We start from the raw sequence: 23,960 nt of genomic DNA, 5'->3' as shown, positions 1-23,960 counted from the left end.
CCTTCCCGTGTTAATCTTTGTGTGAGAAAGATTATTCTATTTGGTCTTTCTTTTCCCCCTATTTACACATTACATTTTCCCCACATGTTAGTATACATAGATTGATATAAATGTAGTCCTTATAGAAGAGAGTTTGAGTAAAAGAAAAAGATAACATTTTTTTCCTTTTCCCTTTCCTTCATATTTACCTTTTCAGGTATTCCATGCTCTTTGTTTTTCGATATCAAACTTTCCACAGAGCTCTGGTCTTTTCTTTGCAAAAACTTGGAAATCTTCTATTTTGTTGAATACCCATACTTTCCCTTGGAAGTATATAGTCAGTTTTGCTGGATAGCTGATTCTTGTTTGAAGACCCAGCTCTCTTGCCTTTCTGAAAATCATGTTCCATGCCTTATGATCATTCAGAGTGGAACTTGCAAGGTCTTGTGTGACCCTGATTGGCATTCCTTTATATCTAAATTGTCTTTTTCTGGCTTCTTGTAGGATTTTTTCTTTTGTTTGAAAGCTTTGGAATTTGGCAATTACATTCCTGGGAGTTGTCTTTTAGGGATTTAGTGTAGAGGGTGTTCTGTGAGCTCTGTCAGTGGCTGTATTGCCCCCTTGTTCTAGAATCTCTGGGCAATTTTCTTGGATCATATCTTGTATTACGATGTCGAGTTTGGTGTTTATTTCTGGCTTTTCTGGAAGTCCAATTGTTCTTAAATTATCTCTTCTTCCTCTATTTTCCAAGTCTGTCACCTTGTCAGTGAGATATTTTATGTTCTCTTCTAATTTCTTGACCTTTTGGCTTTGCTTTATTGATTCTTACTCTTTTACCTGCTCTTTGTCTTCGAGTTGCCTAATTCTGACCTTTAAAGACTGGTTTTGGTCAAACTGGTTTTGTAGATGCATGGATTTTTTTTGCATTATTTCCCACTTTTCATCCCAGAAGGCTTCCATCTTTTTTATCCTTTCTGATTCAGATTCTTCATGGGTTTGTGGAGAGTTTCCATTTCCTTTGGAAGGTTTCGGAGCATTTGCTTGTGTTTCCTCTTCTATCTCCTCTGTATTTTGTATTTTTGCTCCATAAAATGTGTCCAAAGTCACCCCCTTCTTCTCGTTTTTCTTGGAATTTTGGGGCTTTTGTGCTTCTGTGGAGTTTGCCATCTCTATCTGAGTGGGGAGGACTAGCTTTTCTTATCTCTGTCTGGTGTTCAGAGGTTTTAGCCCTAGGCAGATTGTCTGTTCTATGCAGTTGTTGTTCTGTCTTTCCGAGGAAGCCAGGAATTGTTGGTGTTTCTGTGTTACTGCCCTCCTCAGTTCCCTCCCGATGCTTCTCTGTTGCCTTACTTCCACACTCTGAACCTGGCTCAGCCCTTTCCTTGGGGTGTTTGTTTCTGTGCCTTAGCTGGCCAGGAGAGCCAGCACTCTGAGGGGGGAGGGGCCGTGGAAGATTAACTTTCTCTGGGTTGAACTGAGTATGCTTTGAGGCAGGGACCTTGAGACTGAGATGGAAGGATCCAGCCAGGGAGCTGCAGGCTCCCCTCATCTCTTTCTGTTTCCCGGCTTTCTGGGTGCCCCCTCGACTGGGTCAGGTTGTTTTCAGGATGTGGCCTTCAGAATAGCTGGCTCTCGAGGCCCTTTTGCCAGCCCTGAGGGTTACTGTTGTTTCAGAGGACCCTGCTCTCTGAGGGGGGAGGGGCTGTGGCTTCCTGGAGCTCTGAGGGCTGGTGATGGGATTGACCTCGGACTGAGTATGCCCTGAGGCAGGGACCTTCGGTGAGACTCAGATGGAAGTATCTGGTCAGGGGGTTACAGGCTCCCCCGTCTCTCTCTGTTTCCCTGCTGTCTGGGTGCCCCCTCGACTGGGTCAGGTTGTTTTCAGGAAGAGGCCTTCAGGATAGCCGGCCCTGAGGCTCTGAGGTTCCCTCTGCTGCCTCGGACTCAGCACTCTGGGTTGGGGGGATGGGTCCTGGGACCTTCCTTCTGCCTACCCCTTAGGTCTGAGTGATCTCATGTTCTGGCTTTTTTGGGGGGGCTGTACCTTTTGATCCAGGTCCAGGTCCAGGAGGAGGATTCCCGGGGTCTCTGCTGTTGTTTGTTTTGAATTTCTGTGCCTTAGGAGCATATAGTTTGAGTTCGGTAGGGAAGGGTTTCCAGAGATCTGAACTTTAGCTTTCTCTAAGCCGCCATCTTGACCGGAAGTCTTCCTTTTCTTATATAGGATTTTTTTTCCTATGTCACCTCCCCTAAGTTCTTCCAGCTACCAATCACTGTAGATGTTTTCTAAAAGACAGCCCATCTGAATTCCAGCTAAGTTGACTAATCCCCTCAGTAAGTCTGAACCAGAGAAAACACTGTTCTGTCGACTAATCCCCTCAGTAAGTCTGACCCAGAGAAAACACTGCTGTGTCAACTAATCTCATCAAGAGAAAACCTGCCCGACCTTTATAGGTACCTAGCATCCCATTGTATCAATTCTAAAAACAGGCATGGCTCAAAGAACTCCCTGCCTCATCATAATCATGGGTCCAAGTACTTTCATTGTTTAGCAAGGAGTTTTCTCCCCTAAAGCAGTCTTAAGTATGGGTGGAGTAGAGGTCCTCCCATTTCTGATCCTGGCAAGTTCTCACATCAAAATGGGGAATGTTTCCAGTAGGGAATTTGTTCCAATGGAGAATTCCCCAATGTGGAAATTTTTAACATTCATAAGTCTGAGAAATTTCAAGATTTACAGCTCCCCACGTGTTTTAAGAAGACTGTTAGAAAAATAATTACTATATATATATATATATATAAATGAGTACTACATTCTTTGACATTTATATGGCAGCTGAGGAATTAGGGGCATTGAGTAATGCAGGATACCTCCAAATTTTTATATTAATATGTACTGTCATTTTTGTACTCCTCAATACTGTATTTAGAGATGCTAAAATAAAAAAAAAATTGAGGATAAAATGCAAGCCCAATTAGAAGATCTAAAATGTTTCTTACAGGATCAATTGGCAAATACCCACTCTACCAGAAACAGACCTGTTTCTGAACCTTTGAATGAGGAAATTTCCTTCCCTGAAATAGAGATGGAAAAAACCTTCCCTATAGCTCAGTTAACAGACTGCTTCTCTCGTATAGTGCAAATCTTGACTGAATTTAACCCCCAAAATCCTTCCCCAAAATCCCAGTTTCTCATGTTCCCTCTCCTACAGAAAACCAAATTCCAATGCAAAGGAGATCTCATCCTCCTAGAGAAACCTGTCCTTGTCAAACTGATCCACAGGTACAAAATTCAACTAGAGGCCTGTTTCCTCTAAGAGAAGTACCTGAAATAGGACAGAATGGGGACGTGGTGACTTTAAGACATAGGATACTGTTTACTCCCCAAGAAATGATTTTACACGAAATATTCCCACATATGAACAAGATCCCTTTCTAGTAGCAAAAAAGATGGGAGACATATTTTTTCAGTATAATCCATCTTACAAGGACGTTGAGAACTTACTACAGGCTTTTTTAACTGAACATGAAAAAAATAAAATAATTGCAGCACATTGGCCATCTCAGGATCCCGAATGGGACTATAACAATCCTGAGGATTATCTACAACTATACCTTTGTAGAGAGGCCATCCTTACAGCAATGAAGAAATGTGCAGACAATACAGATAAGTGGATGGAACTTGAAAAAATTAAGCAAAAGGAGGAAGAAACACCCTCCAGATTCATGGATAGAATAATCGAGTTTGGGGACAGATACCTGGATTGAGACCTAACTAAAGAAACTAGCTTAAGAGAAGCTAGAAGGATCTTTGTCAATAACTCTTGCAAAGCAATTAAGAATTATTTTAGAACACAATGTCCAAGATGGTCAGAGATGGACCTAGAAGAATTGCGAAAAACAGCTATATATGTTTAAAGGGAAACAAAGAAAAGAAAGAAGAAAATAATGATGACATGGAGAAAATGAAGAAAAAAATGAGATGTGTAATAGATAGGATAACTAAATTAGAAAGTGGGCATGATAATGAACCAAAGACAATTGCCCCTCTCCAGAAATCTAATTATCAATCCATTACCTGCCACTTCTGTGGGAAGAAGGGCCACAATACGGTACAGTGTAGAGCTTTTCTCAAGATTATAGGAAGGAATACTCAGCTTAATAACAACTACAGAAGTGATAATTATAGAAATATAATTATGACAATGAAAACCACAACTTTAGGAATGATGACTATAGGAATGGATATTGGGAAAATGATAACTCAAATGAAATAACTCCACAACAAAATATAAAAAATGGTGCTTGTCCAAAAAATACTCGAGGAGCGAATGCCCCTCAGGGGGTGCCCTTCAGGGGGGCACTTTTCATGGGGGTGCCCAAGGAACTTCCCAAACACAAGGTGTCTGGAGGGGGGGCTGGGACACAGAAATCAGAAGATACAACCTTTGATTTTCCGGACCCTGATGTCCTACTACCCGTTGTCCCTATCCACTACCCCCCCATACTAATGAACCCCATGTTACTTTAAAGGTGGGTAACACCTATTGTGATTGTCTATTAGACACTGGAGCTTCCTGGTCTGTATTAAAGAGAACACCTGATTTACAATGTTATTCTGTTGGCTCAGAGAATGTAATGGGAGTATCGGGAATAACCCAAAGAGTTAAAAGACTTCCTCCTAGACTGGTGTCTGTAGGACTCGTAGAGGTACAACATTCCTTCCTTTTGATGCCTGACTCCCCTTTAAATTTGCTGGGGAGGGACCTTCTATGCAAACTCAGAGCCACAATAACCTGCTCCCCAGATGGTTCTTTATCATTGGAAGTACCAGAGGAATCTTTAAATTTACTCCCTGTAATTCTCTCAGAGAGTCAGGAGAAAAAAGAGCATCCCGTCTTTGCAATACTAGAAGATATACTGGAGTCTCTTTGGGCCACATCTTCTTCCAATGTAGGCTTACTAAGTCAGCTGTTCCTGTGCAGATAAAAACTAAATCTAGCCCACCTCCTTCCATTCCTCAGTATCCCCTCTCAAAAGAGGCAATTGAGGGAATTACCCCAGTAATTAACTCATTAATTGCATAGGGAATAATAACCCCTTGTAAATCTGAATACAACACGCCCATCCTGCCTGTTAAAAAACCAAAAAGAGGGCCCGATGGCAAATACCTCTATAGATTCGTGCAGGATTTGAGGGCTGTGAACAATCACGTTATAAAAAGACACTCCGTAGTTTCCAATATCGATACTATTATTTCTTCTATTCCTAGCACAGCTACATACTTTACAGTAGTAGACTTGTGCTCAGCCTTCTTTTTGATGCCCATACATGAGAACTCGAGGCATATCTTTGCTTTCACCTGGCAGGGCCATAAATACTGCTGGAGTCATCTGCCACAAGGTTTCGTAGACAGCCCGAGCTTATTTGAGCAAATTTTGAGCCAAGATACAGAAAATATAAAATTTTAAAACAGCAAATTAATCAAGTACGTAGCTGACCTACTCTTGGCCTCAACAGACGCAGAAACATGTCAGGAAGATAGCAAGCACCTTCTTTTGGAATTGCACAAAAGAGGTCATAAGATCTCAAAGGATAAGGTTCAGTGGTGCCTCCCTAAAGTAGAATATTTGGGGTTTATCCTGTCTGCAGGTGCCCGTTTGATTTCTCCCAAACGAATTGAGAATATTCAAAATTTAAGTGGTCCTACCACCAAGAAACAGTTAAGAGCAACAGGGTTTTGTAGACAATGGATTCCTTGCTATGGGGAAATTACTAAACCACTTATAGCACTAACAAGGGATTCGGTCCCTGAACCCCTCAAATTAGAACCAGAACACCTGTCAGCTCTATCAGATCTAAAAAAGGCTATCCTGTCTGCCCCCGCTCTAGGCATCCCAGATTACAACAAGCCATTTACTTTGTATGTACATGAGCAAAGAGGGGTAGCTTCAGGTGTTTCAACTCAGACTTTGGGACCTTCTCAGCGCCCAATTGCCTATTATTCTGCCCAACTGGACCCAGTAGCATCAGGAGCACCACCATGTCTTAAAGGAGTATCTGCTACAGCCTTACTAGTGACAAAAACTGTTGATCTAGTATTGGGATGCCCATTGAAAATTAAGTGCCCACATGAGGTAGAAGCATTGTTGTTAAGACATAGAACACAGGCATCAGCGAATTACAAGGTATGAAATAACCTTGTTAAACAATGAAAACATTACCTTGAAGCGTTGTTGAACTCTTAACCCTGCCACCTTGCTTCCAGACTTACCAGCTTCAGGAGAACCATTATATAGTTGTGAATCACTAGTGTCCATGGCAGAAAAGCCTCGAGATGATCTCTTGGACACTCCCTTAAACAACTCAGATCTGGTCTTATTTACTGATGGTTCTTCCTTTATGAGAGATGGCATACGCTACCCTGGAGCTGCTGTAGTCACAGAATTTGCCACTGAGTGGTCAGCTTGGCTGCCCTCTAATATTAGCGCATAAGGGGCAGAACTCATAGCTCTGAAACATGCCTGTATAATTGCCAAGGGAAAAAAGGCAACAATTTATACGGATTCTAGATATGCTTTTGGCATTTGTCAGTCACTCATTTGGGATGCTATGGCTCCAGAGAGGATTTTTAACCTCAGCTGGAAAATCCATAGCTAATGCAGAAATTATTAATGAAGTTCTTTCTGCTCTCAAACTGCCTGAAGCCCTAGCTGTAGTTCATTGCTCTGCCCATACAGGTGGCTCTGACCCTGTCTCTAGAGGAAATGACTGAGCAGATGCCGCTGCAAAACTAGCAGCCATAGAAGGACCTGGATTAATTTTAACATTAAAAACCACTGACAATTTAAATTTATCACTTTCCTATAATGAAAAGGAAGTGGGAAAATGGAAACAAAAATTTAAAGCAAAACAGATTAATGGAGTGTGGGTATTGTCTGAAGGGAAACCCCTGCTCCCTAGAAGTTTCTATCACCAAATTTGCCAATCTGTGCATAAAAATGGTCACTTTAGTACCCAGGGCATCATGGACTCTGTTAAGAGAGTATGGATAGCCCCCGGTATAACTACCATAGCATCTAAAGTGTGTTCAGCCTGCTCTACCTGCCAGGCATATAACCAACACTCCTTTCGTGGCAAAGCTTTCGGTGGTCGTTTTCTGGCTTACACACCTTTTGAGCACCTACAGATAGATTTCATAACAATGCCAAAGGCCGGACATTATAAATTTTGTCTAGTCATAGTAGATCAACTGACTAGATAGCCAGAAGCATTTCCTGCGACCCGAGCCATGGCGGCTTTTGTTGCTAAGGTGCTTTTAAAAGAAACTATTCCCCGCTTTGGCCTGCCAGCATGTATTGATTCCGATAGAGGAAGTCATTTTACTGATTCTGTCTTAAACCAAATATATTCTTGCTTGGGGATAACTCCCAAATTCCATGTTCCATATCATCCCCAGAGTTCAGGCCAAGTGGAAAGGATGAATAAAGAACTTAAAACTATGATTGCCAAAGTATGCACTAAGACCCATTTAAAATGGCCTGAAATTCTCCCTCTGGCCCTATTTTATCTTAGAAGCAGGCCTAGAGGAGACTTACTTATTTCACCATTTGAGATGCTTTTTGGACATCCACCTATACAGGCTAAGCCTTTCTCCCCGGCATATACATCCCTATTAGGGAGAGATACTACTATTGCTTCCTATATATAGGAATTGCAGCATAAACTGCATGAACTTCATGAATCTGGAGCTGCAGTACAAGCCGGACCACTAGACTTTTCACTTCACAACCTGAACCCAGGAGACAAGGTGTATATTAAAAATTTCCAGCATACTGGAGCAACTCAGCCTTCTTGGGAAGAACCATTCCAAATATTGTTAACTACTCCAACATCTATAAAGGTTGGAGAAAAGGACTCTTGGATTCATTGCTCACATGTAAAGAGAGCATTTTCTGCTGAGACTGATTGACTGTATCCTATCACATGCATTGAAGATAATAATCCATTGACAAATGGATGCTGTTTTTTTCAAAAACACATTGAATTCCTGATTTTTTTTCTTCTCTTTCCCTTATTTTTTTATTATTGCTTTTCTTTTGAATATTTGAATTTTTTCCCCTTTCCTCATTTCTTATACAAAAGGTACATACAATTAATTTTTTTTCCTCTCTCTCTGCAGTAATATGTTTAAATATACATACCCAAACATCTTTAGATTGTGGGAACTTGCCATTTATTGATAAAATGTTATGGAACTATGATTAATGTTTGTGTCTGATTCCAGGAAATGGGATAAAAACAAGGAGCACAGACTTTACCTGAATAGTGCCAAAAGAGCACACAGGAAATACTAATGTAGACTCAAGGTTGCGACACTTGACATACGTTAAGTTGTAGGACTTCCTTGTATCTACACTCTTTATGAAGTACTCATACAAGTACAAAAATTTGACTATCATGCTGGCTCCCTATATCCTTGAGAATGAAGAAAGTCAGACCAGGGAATGACTCTTCCCTATCAAAATAAAATTCTAGTTCCTTTCCTTCTTATAATATGACAACTTCCTGTAGTCTTGGCTGCAAATGGGTGAGTGAAATATTACTGCATTCTGTCCTACAGACTTGTGGGATAAAAATTACTGTAAACTGGACCTTTACAAGGGCCCATTATGAAGTTATTCTTGTTTACTCAACATTTTATACATAGATTTTGGTATTTTGATTCTGATTTTGAATTTTTTTCTTCCCTTTCTCCCAAATGTTTAACTTTCTTCCATATTTTTTCCCTTTATATATTTTTGTTTTTGTTTGGTTTTGTTTTTGAATTCTTTTAATAACTGACTCATATACCCCCATAACTCAACAATGCATCCTGAGCTGAACTGGATTTTTTAACACCCACTTCAGGGGGGATTGTATTTTAATAAAATTCCAAGATTTTGAAAAGTTTTTTTTTTTTTTTTGAGAAACATCTTCAAGGAAAAAGCTTGCTAACTCCTAAATCCAGAGAATGAACTGTTGCAGAAAGGTGCCAGAAAACCTACATTATATCAAGATCAAGAATGAACCTTGGGGTGTGGTTGCTTGAACTGAAGGTTGATTGAATTTATTTTGAATGTACACTCTTCTGCCAAAGGGGACTGCCCGCTAATTGGCTTTTGTCAATATGCCCAGCAAAACATTGGTTTTGCTGTCTCCCTCTATCTCTCCTATTTTTTCCCTTATCTCTAACTTTTGTAATTTCATAGCTAGTATGTTTACAAGACCCATCAGAGAGGTTAGCCTTCCTTGGGCCTCAGGGGGGATAGTGAATTTCAAAACTACTCAACCCTGTTCAAACCATTCTTTAGAGGATGGGATTTGGCTATTTCCTGATCAATAACAATGGAGATACTTGGAATGACAGAATCAGGTCTTGGAAACTACAATCTCCACCCTACTCAGAGTAACAGAATTTAGGAAGGGCTACAGCAAAGCTCAAGATGTAATTATTTGAGAATATGACCTTCAACAGACATGTGTAAAGGGGACAGACCTCTGGGCAGTCCTGGGTTAAACTAGAGGGAGACACAGGAAGTGAGGTAGAGGACAGCTGAGGAGTCTGGGGACTTCCTGTGTGGAGGAAGGAGGTTGTTGGAGGCTGGTGGCTTGGAGTGGAGGCCCTGAGACTGTTTCTCCATTTTGGTCACGTGAGTGATAGGGACTGATCTCTTTTCTTTGCCTCGGCTATCCAAGGCCTTGGGCCTTTGGCCCAACCTAAGCAGAGGGGTATTTAAGCCCTATTCCCTTCTCTCCCCTTTCTCTCTCTCTCTCTCTCTCTCTCTCTCTCTCTCTCTCTCTCTCTCTCTCTCTCTCTCTCTCTCTCTCTCTCTCTCTCTTTCTCTCTCTCTCTCTTTCTCTCTCTCTCTCTCTCTCTTTCTCTCTCTCTCTCTCTCTTTCTCTCTCTCTCTCTCTCTCTCTCTCTCTCTCTCTCTCTCTCTTTCTCTCTCTCTCTCTCTCTCTCTCAAATACCTTTCTTCCTCCTGTTAATAATAATAAAAAAAAAAAAACTCCATTAAAGGTTGACTGCTGACTTGAGTTTTCATTTAGGAATTACATAGCAGAATTCTTTGGCGACCTTAAATTAATATATATCAGTCTTTTAAAATGATTTCCATATCACAGGGGGAAATTGGGAAAGAAGGAATCCTTCCAAATTCTTTTAATGACACAAATATGGTACTTGTGCCTAAACCAGGAAGAGCTAAAACAGAGAAAGAAAACTATAGACCAATGATGGCAAACCTTTTAAAGACCAAGTGCCCAAACTGCAACCCTCATGCCACATGTGAGCTGCCCCCTTACGCCAGACAGGCGAGGGAGGAAGTGTTCCCACTGGGGTGCTGGGCAGAGGGCTGGGTGATGTGAAAAATGTCCTCAGGCGTGGTGAATAGGGGAAGGGGAACAGTCCCTCACTGGCATGCATGCCATAGGTTCACCAACATAACTATAAATCAATCTAATAAACATTGGCAAAAATTTTTAAATAAAATATTAGAAAGGAAATTAATAGTATTGAGTCACAAGGATTATCACCATGTTCACCTGGATTTTATACCAGGAAAACAGAGGTGATACAATATTAGGAAAACCATCAGTATAATTGACTATCAACAACAAAACCAATAGAAAACACATATTTCAATAGATGCAGAACAAGCTTTTAACAAAATACACCTATTCCTCATTAAAAAAAATATGGGAATAAATGAAGCTTTCTTTGAAGTGATAAATAACATTTATCTAAAACCATTAACAAGCATTTTTATCAATAATGGGAATAAACTAATAAGATCAAAGATGCCCATAAAAATGGCAAAAAAAAAAAAAATAAGCAATAAGAACAGATAAAAAATTGAAGGAATTAGAATAGGCAACAAGGAAACAAAGTTATCTTTGTATATATAGTGGTATAACTAGATAATCCACAAGAATCCATCAAAAAAAAATAATAGAAATTAACAATTTTAGCAAAGTCACAGGATATGAAATAAACCCATATAAATCATCAGCATTTCTATTAACCCCCAACAAAGTCCAGCAGCAAAAGGTAGAAAAGGAAATTCCATTCAAAATAACTCTAGACAATATAAAAAACCTGAAGGTATAGCTACCAAACAAAACTCAACCACTATATGAACACAGTTACAAAGCATTCTTCACACAAAGTTAGACCCAAACAACTGGAAAAACACTAATTGCTCATGAACAGGCAAAACCAATAAAATAAAAAAGACAATCCTACTTAATTTAGCTTCTCTAATGCAATACCAATCAAAATACCCAAAAATTATTACAGAGAGCTAGAAAAAAACTTTAAGAAAAATTTGGAAGAACAAAAGGCCAAAAATATCAAGAGAATTAATGAAAAAAAATGAAGGAAGAAGGCCTAACAGTATGTGAATCTTAAAATTTCTCAGATTTGTGAATGTTAAAAATTCTCAGACTCGAATCATGGCTGCAATCTAGACGCCACACGCTTCCTCTCCCCGGCACCGAACGAAATAGACTACATCAAAGGAGCATAAAAATCACCTTTGGAGGAACAGAAGGACACACCAGTACTCCCAGTACTCCACAGAGGCGAAGGTATGTGGGGCTTGAACATTTCCACACTATAATAAGGAGGAAAAGCTTGCACAGAAAAGTGAAATGAGCTGCCCTTCCCCCACCCAACCTCCCCCACCAAACCAGAGTGAGCTACCTGAGTGCTCACCGGGACAGCGAGTGAGTGGGGAACATCTCTGTCTGGGGGGGGGGGGGCACTCCAGGGTCCTTGGGATCTGGGGACTGCCAGGAAAAACATCTCAGGGCGGTTTCACTGGAGAATCCGGCGCTGATTACGGTGGTCAGCAGAGCTGTACTTGGGGTGGCTGCGCTGAACATCTCCGCGGAGCTAAACACCAGGGGTGGACCACGTGCTCATTATCTGGGAGGAGCTGAACACCTGGGCAGTGTGGCTGTGATCAGGGACCCAGCGCTCTAAGAAACCTCCGAGGCTGGGAAGAACTAGTCTGAAGCAACCTAAATTCACAGAAAAACTGCCCATATAACCCAGACCCCAGACCAAAAAGGAAAGGGGAATAAAACCACCAAAGGGATGGCTCACATGGCCCAAAATCAAGCCTCCAGGAAGAAAGGGAAAAAAGTGTCTATTGAAAACTTTTATGGTGGAAGTACCCAAGGAAAAGAGGAGAATGAGGAGGAAATCCAAAAAAAATCAGAACATGCCTCCCAAAATGGAAACTATGAACAAGCTCTGGAAGATCTCAAACTGGAACTTATCCAAAAGATGGAAACCTGGAAAGAAAAATGGGAGAAAGAGATCAGCAGTCTGACAGATAAGACTGCTCAATTGGAAAAAGAACTCGAAGCATCCAATAGAAGGGCAGACAAGGCTGAAAAGCAAAACCAGTCCCTAACGACCAGAATCAAGCACCTCGAAGAAAGCGAGATGATAAAACAGCAAAAATCAATAAAGCAAACCCAAAAAATTAATGAATTAGAAGAAAACATAAAATATCTCACTGAGAAGGTCACAGATCTCAAAAACAGAGGGAGAAGAGAAAACCTCCGAATTATCGGTCTCCCAGAAAAACCAGAGATAAACAATAAACTCGATATTATTCTACAGGAGATTATAAAACAAAATTGCCCTCACGTTCTGGAGCAAGGGGGCAAAATAGAAATAGAAAGGATTCATAGAACACCTTCTATACTAAATCCCCAAAAGACAACCCCTAGGAATGTAATTGCAAAATTCAAGAGCTTCCAAGAAAAGGAGAAAATCCTACAAGAAGCCAAGAAGAGGAGCTTCAGATATAAGGGGGCTCCCATAAGGATCACACACGACTTAGCGGCTAACACACTAAGAGACCGCAAAGCATGGAACACGATATTTAGAAAGGCAAGAGAGCTGGGTCTCCAACCAAGAATCAACTACCCAGCAAAACTGACTATATACTTCCAGGGGAAAGTATGGGCATTCAACAAAATAGAAGATTTCCAAGCATTTGCTAAGAAAAGACCAGAGCTCTGTGGAAAGTTCGATATCCAAGCACAGAAAGCAAGAGAAACATGAAAAGGTAAATATGAAAGAAAGGGAAAAGGAGATAAATCTTATCTTTTTCTTTAAGTCAAACTCTCTTCTATAAGGTAGTGACTACATTTACATCAAATTATATATATATTAATATGTGGGGAAAATGTTTTGTGTAACTCTCAAAAATTGTAGCATCATAAGAGTAGTTAGAAGAAACATGCATAGGGAAAGATTGGGGCATTAAGAAGATTTGGGGAAAGTGGGGGTAAAGAAAGGAAAAGGGAGGGGGGAACCATCGCTAATACTAAGATTAACTTCAAGAAATAGGGGGGGACTCAATAGAATAATCTTTCCCATATAAAGATACACATGGGAAGGGGAGGGGAAGAACTCTCATATGAGAAGGAGAGGAAGAGAGCATGAAGTGGAATTACTTAAACCTTACTCTCAGTGAAAGCAAATCTGAGAGGGAAGAACATCTAGATCCAGTGGGATCCTGAATTCTATCTTATCCATTAGGGCAAGAAAGAAAGGAAAATTAAGGAGGGGGAGGGGGGGGGAGTATAAAAAGGGAGGGAAGGAGAGGGGGGGAGGGGAAGGGAGCATAAAAATGGAGGGGCTAGAAAGGGAAGCATCTCAAGGGAGGGGACTAAGGGGACTGACCTAAAGTAAATCACTGGTTCAAAAGGAGAAAGCTAAAGAAGAAAGGTCAGAACTAGGGGAAGATATCAAAATGCCAGTGAATCCACAAATGACAATCATAACTTTGAACGTGAATGGGATGAACTCACCCATAAAACGTAGACAAATAGCAGATTGGATTAGAACCCAAAACCCTACCATATGTTGTCTTCAAGAAACACAAATGAGACGGGTTGACACTCACAAGGTTAGAATTAAAGGTTGGAGTAAGACCTTTGGGGCCTCAACTGATAGAAAGAAGGCAGGAGTTGCAATCATGATATCTGACAAAGCCAAAGCACAAATAGACCTGATCAAAAGGGATAGGGAAGGTAAATATATTCTGCTAAAAGGGAATATAGACAATGAGGAAATATCACTAATCAACATGTATGCACCAAATGGTATAGCATCCAAATTTTTAATAAAGAAACTAGGAGAATTGAAGGAGGAAATAGACAATAAAACCATATTAGTGGGAGACTTGAACCAACCACTATCAAATTTAGATAAATCAAACCAAAAAATAAACAAGAAAGAGGTAAAAGAGGTGAATGAAATCTTAGAAAAATTAGAGTTAATAGACATATGGAGAAAAATAAATAGGGACAAAAAAGAATACACCTTCTTTTCAGCACCACATGGCACATTTACAAAAATAGATCATACACTAGGTCACAGAAACATGGCACTCAAATGCAGAAAAGCAGAAATAATAACTGCAGCCTTTTCAGATCACAAGGCAATAAAAATATTGATCGGCAAGGGTACATGGAGACCCAAATCAAAAATTAATTGGAAATTAAATAACATGATACTCCAAAATCTGATAGTTAGAGAAGAAATCATAGAAACAATTAACAATTTCATTGAAGAAAATGACAATGGCGAAACATCCTTTCAAACCTTATGGGATGCAGCCAAGGCAGTACTTAGAGGAAAATTCATATCCCTGAGTGCATATATTAACAAATTAGGGAGGACAGAGATCAAGGAATTGGAAATGCAAATCAAAAAACTTGAGAATGAACAAATTAAAAACCCCCAGAAGAAAACCATACTAGAGATCCTAAAAATTAAGGGAGAAATTAGTAAAATCGAAAGTGACAGAACTATTAAGCTAATAAACAAGACTAGAAGCTGGTACTTTGAAAAAAAACAGACAAAGTAGACAAAGTACTGGTTAATCCAATTTAAAAAAGGAAAGAGGAAAGGCAAATTAACAGCAACAAGGATGAAAAGGGGGATCTCACCTCCAATGAAGAGGAAATTAAGGCAATCATTGAAAACTACTTTGCCCAACTACATGGCAATAAATATACCAACCTAGGTGACATGGATGAATATTTACAAAAATATAAATTGCCTAGACTAACAGAAGAAGAAATAGTTTTCTTAAATAATTCCATATCAGAAAAAGAAATCCAACAGGCCATCAAAGAACTCCCTAAGAAAAAATCCCCAGGGCCTGATGGATTCACCAGTGAATTCTATCAAACATTCAGAGAACAGTTAATCCCAATACTATACAAACTATTTGACATAATAATCAAAGAGGGAGTTCTACCAAACTCCTTTTATGACACAAACATGGTACTAATTCCAAAGCCAGGCAGGCCAAAAACAGAGAAAGAAAATTATAGACCAATCTCCCTAATGAATATAGATGCAAAAATCTTAAATAGGATACTAGCAAAAAGACTCCAGCAAGTGATCAGAAGGGTAATCCCCCATGATCAAGTAGGATTTATACCAGGGATGCAGGGCTGGTTCAACATTAGGAAAACTATCCACATAATTGACCACATCAACAAGCAAACCAACAAGAACCACATGATTATCTCAATAGATGCAGAAAAAGCCTTTGATAAAATACAACACCCATTCCTACTAAAAACACTAGAAAGCATAGGAATATAAGGGTCATTCCTAAAAATAATAAACAGTATATATCTAAAACCATCAGCTAATATCATCTGTAATGGGGATAAACTAAATCCATTCCCATTAAGATCAGGAGTGAAACAAGGATGCCCATTATCACCTCTATTTTTGACATTGTATTAGAAACACTAGCAGTAGCAATTAGAGAAGAAAAAGAAATTGAGGGCATTAAAATAGGCAAGGAGGAGACCAAATTATTGCTCTTTGCAGATGACATGATGGTCTACTTAAAGAATCCTAGAGATTCAACCAAAAAGCTAATCGAAATAATCAACAACTTTAGCAAAGTTGCAGGATACAAAATAAACCCACATAAGTCATCAGCATTTCTATATAATTCCAACACAGCTCAGCAACAAGAACTAAAAAGAGAAATCCCATTCAAAATCACCTTAGACAAAATAAAATACTTAGGAATCTATCTCCCGAGACAAACACAGGATCTATATGAACACAACTACAAAACACTTTCCACACAACTAAAACTAGACTTGAACAATTGGAAGAACATTAACAGCTCATGGATAGGACAAGCCAATATAATAAAAATGACCATCCTACCCAAACTCATCTATCTATTTAGTGCCATACTCATGGAACTTCCAAAAATTTTTTTTACTGATTTAGAAAAAACCATAACAAAGTTCATTTGGAAGAACAAAAGATCAAGGATATCCAGGGAAATAATGGAAAAAAATACAAAGGAAAGAGGTCTTGCAGTCCCAGATCTCAGACTATATTACAAAGCAGCGGTCATCAAAACAATTTGGTACTGGCTAAGAGACAGAAAGGAGGATCAGTGGAATAGACTGGGGGCAAGCAACCTCAGCAAGACAGTATATGACAAACCCAAAGATCCCAGCTTTTGGGACAAAAATCCACTATTTCATAAAAACTGTTGGGAAAATTGGAGGACTATGTGGGAAAGATTAGGCTTAGATCAACACCTCACACCCTACACCAAGATAAATTCAAAATGGGTGAATGACTTGAACATAAAGAAGGAAACTATAAGAAAATTAGGCGAACACAGAATAGTATACATGTCAGACCTTTGGGAAGGGAAATACTTCAAAACCAAGCAAGAATTAGAAAGAGTTACAAAATGCAAAATAAATAATCTGTATTACATCAAATTAAAAAGGTTTTGTACAAACAAAACCAATGTAACCAAAATCAGAAGGGTAGCAACAAATTGGGAAACAATCTTCATAAAAACCTCTGACAAAGGTTTAATTACTCAAATTTATAAAGAACTAAATCAATTGTACAAAAAATCAAGCCATTCTCCAATTGATAAATGGGCAAGGGACATGAACAGGCAGTTCGCAGCCAAAGAAATCAAAACTATTAATAAGCACATGAAAAAGTGCTCTACATCTCTTATAATCAGAGAGATGCAAATCAAAACAACTCTGAGGTATCACCTCACACCTGGCAGATTGGCTAACATGACAGCTATGGAAAGTAATGAATGCTGGAGGGGATGTGGCAAAGTGGGTACATTAATTCATTGCTGGTGGAGTTGTGAATTGATCCAACCATTCTGGAGGGCAATTTGGAACTATGCCCAAAGGGCGATAAAAGAATGTCTGCCCTTTGATCCAGCCATAGCACTGCTGGGTCTGTACCCCAAAGAGATAATGGACAAAAAGACTTGTACAAAAATATTCATAGCTGCGCTCTTTGTGGTGGCCAAAAATTGGAAAATGAGGGGATGCCCTTCAATTGGAGAATGGCTGAACCAATTGTGGTATATGTTGGTGATGGAATACTATTGTGCTAAAAGGAATAATAAAGTGGAGGAATTCCATGGAGACTGGAACAACCTCCAGGAAGTGATGCAGAGCGAAAGGAGCAGAACCAGGAAAACATTGTACACAGAGACTGATACATTGTGGTACAATCGAACGTAATGGACTTCTCCATTAGTGGCAATGCAATGTCCCTGAACAATCTGCAGGGATCTAAAAAATACTACCCACAAGCAGAGGATAAACTGTGGGAGTAAAAACACCGATGAAAAGCAACTGCTTGACTACAGAGTTGGAGGAGATAAGACTGAGGAGAGACTCTAAATGAACACTATAATGCAAATTCCAACAACAGGGAAATGGGTTCGAGTCAAGAACACATGTGATAACCAGTGGAATCATGTGTCGCTATGGGAGAGGGAAAGGCAGGGGGGGGGAGGGGAGGAAAAGAAAATGATCTTTGTTTCCAGTGAATAATGTATGAAAAAATAATGTTTAAAAATTTAAAAAAAAAATTCTCAGACTCTACCTTAGAACATTTGGTTAAGACCATTCCCCATTTTAAACAATGAAGGTATTTAATCAGGAATGTGAGAACTCTAACATTACTCCACCCATACTTAAGCATACTTTAGAGGAAGATAAAGTTGTGAACTCCTTACTGAACAATGGAAAGGTACCCAGCCCATACTTAAAAGTAAAGCTAAAACCCTTAAGCTGGGTTTATTTTTAGATCTAATACAAAAAGGTGATAAGTAACTATGAAGGTCAAATTAATCACTAAAAGTTCAAGCAAGCTTAGCAAGAGGTGTGAGATTATAGTCTACTCAGGTGTAAATTACTCAAAAGTTTAGTTTACTCAGGTGTGAATTAAGAATGGTCAGTCCTGTGAAAATGTCTACTGTGATTGGTAGAAGTGAAAACTTAGGGGAGGTGACATAGGAGAAAATTCTCTTTAAAAGGAGGTCAGAAGGCCCCTGAACGGGAGTTCAGCTTGCCAAAGTTGAATTGGAGGCTGGGCTTTCTCTCGGTGGCTGAACTTAGTTCAGCTTCCTGAGCTATACTGGAGGGTCTCTCTGAACACTAGAATTTTGCTTGGAAGGATCTTGTGGTGAGTTGATAAAAGACTGACTGATCTCTCTCTTAAGGCTTAAGCCTAGGCTGGCCTAGCCATTTTCTCATTATTTCCTCTTATTCTCGCTCCCTTTCCTTAATTCCTTATTTTTATTAATTAAAATCTCCATAAAAGCCCAGATGACTTGGGTATATTTCATATTTGGGAATTTTTCCCATGGAAACCACTTCATTTTTAATATAAAATCAAGGCACTAAAAATTATCTTTACAGCTTTGGCTATGCAAAGTCTTGAAACCATATTTCCATGGTCACAGTTTATGGCAACTTTTAACTGTAACAAGTACCAAATTTCAAATTATACTAGAAAGTAATGAGCATCAAAACAATCTGAAATTGGCTAAGAAACAGAATAGAAGATCAACAGAATCTGTTGGGTAATCAACACATAGTAGTTAATGTCCATACCAAATTAGTGGTCGATAAACCCAAAGATCCAAGATTTTGGCAAAGAACTCACTATTTGACAACAGTTGCTGAGAAAACTGAAAAACAGTATGGCAGAAACGAAGGCATAGATCAACATCTCATGCCATATACCATGATTAAATCAAAATGGACACTTGATCTAGAAATAAAAGTTGATACATAAACAAAATAAGAAAAAGCAGAAAAGCTTACCTGTCAGACTTGTGGAATAAAGAATTTATTCAATAAAGACATTCCAAACAAGACATCAAGAACATTACAAAAAATGAAATGGATATTTTGCTCACATTAAATTAAGAAGGGTTCCTACAATGCAACCAATATTAGAAGGGAAACAAATTTTAGGAGAAATTGTATAGTGTCACTGACAAAGGCTTCATTTCTCAAATGTCTGGAGAACGGAGTCAAATTTGTAAGAATAAAAAATATTCCTCAATTGACAAATAGTCAAAGGATAGGAACAGACAGTTCTCAGAAGAAATTAGAAAACATCTATAGTCATATAAAAAATGCTCCAAATTACTATTGATTAGAGAAATACACCTTAAAACAATTCTGAGTTACCACCTCATATCTATCCAATTAGCTAATATAACTAAAAAGGGGAAATGATAAATATTGGAGGGGATGTGGGAAAATTGAGACACTAACATTCAGTTGGTAGAAATTTGAACTGAAACAACCATACTAGAGAGCAATATGGAATCGAGCTTAAAGTGCCATAAAACTGTACTCCTTAACCCCCAAATACCACTATTGGGTCTATATCCCAAAAGGACCTACAAAAATAATTAAATGACTTTTTTTGGTGGCAAACAATTGGAAGTTATGGAGTTATCTATCACTTGGGAAATGGCTGAATAAATTGTAGCATATGATTGTAATGGAATACTATTGTATCATAAGAAACAATAAACAGGATGAATTCAGAAAAACTTGGAGGGACTTATATGCACAGATGCAAAGTGATGTGAGAAGAACCAGGAGAACAATGTATACAGTAATAGAAATAATATATGATGAACAACTGTGAATTATCAACCAAGCAAAAAAATGTCATTCACCACCAAAAAAAAGAAACTGTTGGAGTCTGTAGATCAAACTATGCCATTTTCCACTTTATTTCCTTCATGAGTTTTTTTATTGTACATGTGATGTGTCTTCTGTCACAGAATGAAAAATATGGAAACATGTATTACATGAAAGCACTGATAAAATCTATTTCAGATTATTTACTGCCTCGGGAAAGTGAGAAAGGGAGGGAAGGAGAAAAACTGACTCCTAAAGTGTAAAAAGAAAAATTGTTAAAAATTCTACATGTAACTAAAATAAACAAATGAAAGATTTCCAGGGACCACAACCCCAGTGCAACACTTCTTTGAACAGCTAGTAGCCAGTCAGGGAATAAGGAACAGAGGTGAATGGGCTAGGAACACCAGTACAGGATACTATTTGGGGATATGGTGGTGCAGCACCAAACCTGAAGAAAAGGAGCACAGCATCCAACATGGGCCTAACCATTAAAAAGTCATTTGGGATCGGGACCTAGGCTGAAGAACCATGAATTGCCCAATATGAGAGGAAGCTAAGACTTCTTAAGATCCAGCCCCCAAAGAAAACACCATCAGAAGAAAAGAGTCTGAAAGTGAATAGGAGAAAATCAAGGGAGAAAACATGAAATTAACATAGATATCAGAAAAAAGAATACTCAAAGACCCTGAACATAAACAGGGAAAACATTACCACAAAAGGAAATAAAGTATCCAGATCTAGTAAATGAGTTTAAGTATCAATGATTATATATTACAAAATAAGAAAAATGAGAATTTTCAGAAGAAAACTCAAAACACTCTATTCAACACTAGGTTACACAAGTCACTTGCCAGAGTAGGTGACAACTCTAGAGGCCACTGACCATCCCTTGGGCAGTACTAGGCAAAGTGAAAGACTGCAATTGGTTCCTGTAAAGTGGAGGAAGGGACAGGAGTGACATGGAAAAAGGACTGAACTTCCTGTCCAAGGAATCTTCAGCTGAGACCTTCAGCTTGGATCTTTTCCTTGGAACTTCACCTTGAGAAACTCTGCATCAGTGAGCTTGGTGAGTAACTGGCCTTCCTTTCTGGGCTTCTGGAGAGATTGGTTCCAGAGAAGCCTTCCTTTCCCAGAGGAGGCTGCATTGGTAGAACCTTTGCTGAAGACACCACTGGACTTCTGGCTGAGGATTACTGGAAAATCCACATGAGGACAAGGGACATGGTGAAGCCCCGATAGGTCTGAGCCCCATACTGGAGAAGCATTTAGGGTAATAGGCTAGATAATTCTCTACCCTCTTCTTTCATTTTCCCAGTTTTATCCTTTCCACCTCTTTGTAAATAAAGCTACTAAAAGTCATTTTGACGTAAGTTATAATATCTAAAGATCTAAAGATCAGCGACCACAATATTACTATAGAATTCTCATATTGGCATAAAACCTAAATAGTTCCTGCTTTCAAATAGCTTACATTCTAATAGGGGAAGACAAAACATAAAGGAGAGTTGTTAAGCAGTTAATGAAAGATGAGAAGGTATCAAGTGGGAGTCATAGAATGAGCTGGAGGTGAAGAGAACATATCTCTGCAATATCCTGGGGCTTGATATAATCAGCAAAATGTCCTCCAAAAACAAGAACATCTAGAGGCCTCACCACTGTGATATTGAAATCACTTTAAAAGACTGATATATATTAATTTAAGGTCACCAAGGAATTCACTTATGTAATTCCTAAATGAAACACTCAAGTCAGCTGCCAACTTTTTTTTATGGTGTTTAATTACAAACAGGAGGAAGAAAGTATTAGAAGGAGAGCAAGAGAGAGAGAGAAGGAAAGGGGAGAGAAGAGAAGGAAGGCCCTGGATAGCCAAGGCAAGGAAAGAGATCAGTCCCTACCACTCACGTGACCAATCTGGAGAAAAACAGTCTGAGGGCTCCTACAACTCCAAACACCAGCCTCCAACCAACTCTAGCCCTCTTCACAGGAAGTCCCGAGAACTCCAGGGCTGTTCTCTACTTCACTTCCTGCATCTCACATGTGCCAATGGTGGCTCTAGCTTGACCTAGGACTGCCCAGAGGTCTGTCCTTTTTTTGCACATGTCTGTTGAAGGCCATATTCTCAAATAATTAAATCTTGAGTTTTGCTGCAGCCCTTCCTAATCTTGTTACACTGAGTAGGGTGGAGATTATAGTTCCAAGACCTGATTCTGTTATTCCAAGTAGCTCTATTGTTATTGATCCAATCTTCTAAAGAATGGTCTGAATAGGGTGGAGTAGTTTTGAAACTCATACCATCCAAGGGAAATCTTTCTTCTACCAGGTCTTTACACTGGATCTCCTCTGTGTGGGATGAAAATTGTGCATTATTCCCCAATATGCATTGATTCATATTAGTAACCATACATTGGCAACTTCCTATAGAAAAATAGTGAAGTTAGGTGCCCTCCACTAGGAGATATCAATCTCTCCTTTTGAAGAGTTGAAGAAACCCCCTCCCCAAGCAACTATATACATATACATATATATGTATGTATGTATATGTAGGCCTTTGATATTCTTCTCAAATATGGCGAAAGGGCCCCCTCCTTCATTCCTGGGGGAAGAAGTTTTGGGGTGACCTAATCCCTGAGAGAAATCTCAAAATTTACAAGTTATAATCTTAAATACATGTCCTAAACAATGTGATAATCCAAAAAATGTTTTAAAAGAGTGTTTTCAGCCTGAATTGTTGCAATGCTGCAAATCCTTGAACAGGCCTAAAAACCTGACTTGACTAAAATGTGCAAACCTAAGGAATATTCCAAATACACTAGGACTACTCAGAATGTTGGGATGAATTAATGAGGGTAGAAGGAGGGTAGAATAAGCTACAGAAGATGGGAAAGTGGAAATAGCATTGTGCTGGATCCCTTTAAAATCTGAGTAAACCTAGACATCTGGGCCCACTACTGAGACCTCAGACTATGGAGCCACTCTCTTGATCTCTCCTTGCCCCCCCCCCCAACTTTGTGAGGATACTGTCAATGCCCAAACATGTTCCTCACTCTATGCCCCACCCCCGCCTCTGAATAAAGCCACATGAACTTTGCCAGCATCAAGTCTCCGATCTGCTCATTAGTGATTCATGGGGGAATCAGCCCCGCCCCCCCTTCGAATTTCACTCCACACATCCTCCATTACAGTGGTGGATACCTTTGGCCAACACAGATCTTCCTTTTTATGCCTCACTTGATATTATCAGAGATGCATCAAAAAGGATTAGTTGTTACATCAGCTCCTATGAGCTCAATTGTCATCTGGATGAGAAGATTCTCAGAACTACATCATCAAATGCTTTTGGACATCTCAAACTGAATTTTTTCATAAGCATTTCAAACTTATTAAGTCCAAAACAGAATTTACTGTCTTTGCCTTAAGATACTCCCTTCTGAAGCAGTGGATAGAGCCCCAGGCCCGAAGACAGAAGGTCCCAGGTTCAAATTTGACTTCAGACATTTCCTAGCTGTGACCCTGGGCAAGTCACTTAACCCCCACTGCCCAGCCCTTCCTACTCTTCTGCCTTAGAATTGATATCTACTATAAAACAGAAGTTTAGAAAATAAAGATACTCCCTTCTTGCCAACTTCCCAGTTGTTGTTGAGAGTCCTCTCACCCTCCCAGACACTCAGGTTTGCAAGCACAGTACCCTCCTCGACTCTTCTCCATATGTTCATTCTGTTGCCTTCTCTCCATTTCCGCCTCACATCTCCCACAGGTAGCACCCTAGGCCCCAATGGACTGTTGCAATCATTTCCCAATTGTTCTATCAGCCTCAAGAGTCTAAGCATAGGTCTGGCCGTGTCACCTCTCTCATATAAATTTCAGTGTGTCCCTAATGCCTTAAAGATAGCCTTTTAAAGCTCTTCAAAACCTTTTCAGTTTTCCAA

The sequence above is a fragment of the Monodelphis domestica genome, chromosome 7 (assembly GCF_027887165.1).
Source record: "Monodelphis domestica isolate mMonDom1 chromosome 7, mMonDom1.pri, whole genome shotgun sequence".
Classification (NCBI taxonomy): domain Eukaryota; kingdom Metazoa; phylum Chordata; class Mammalia; order Didelphimorphia; family Didelphidae; genus Monodelphis; species Monodelphis domestica.
This window is presented reverse-complemented; position numbering follows the sequence as displayed.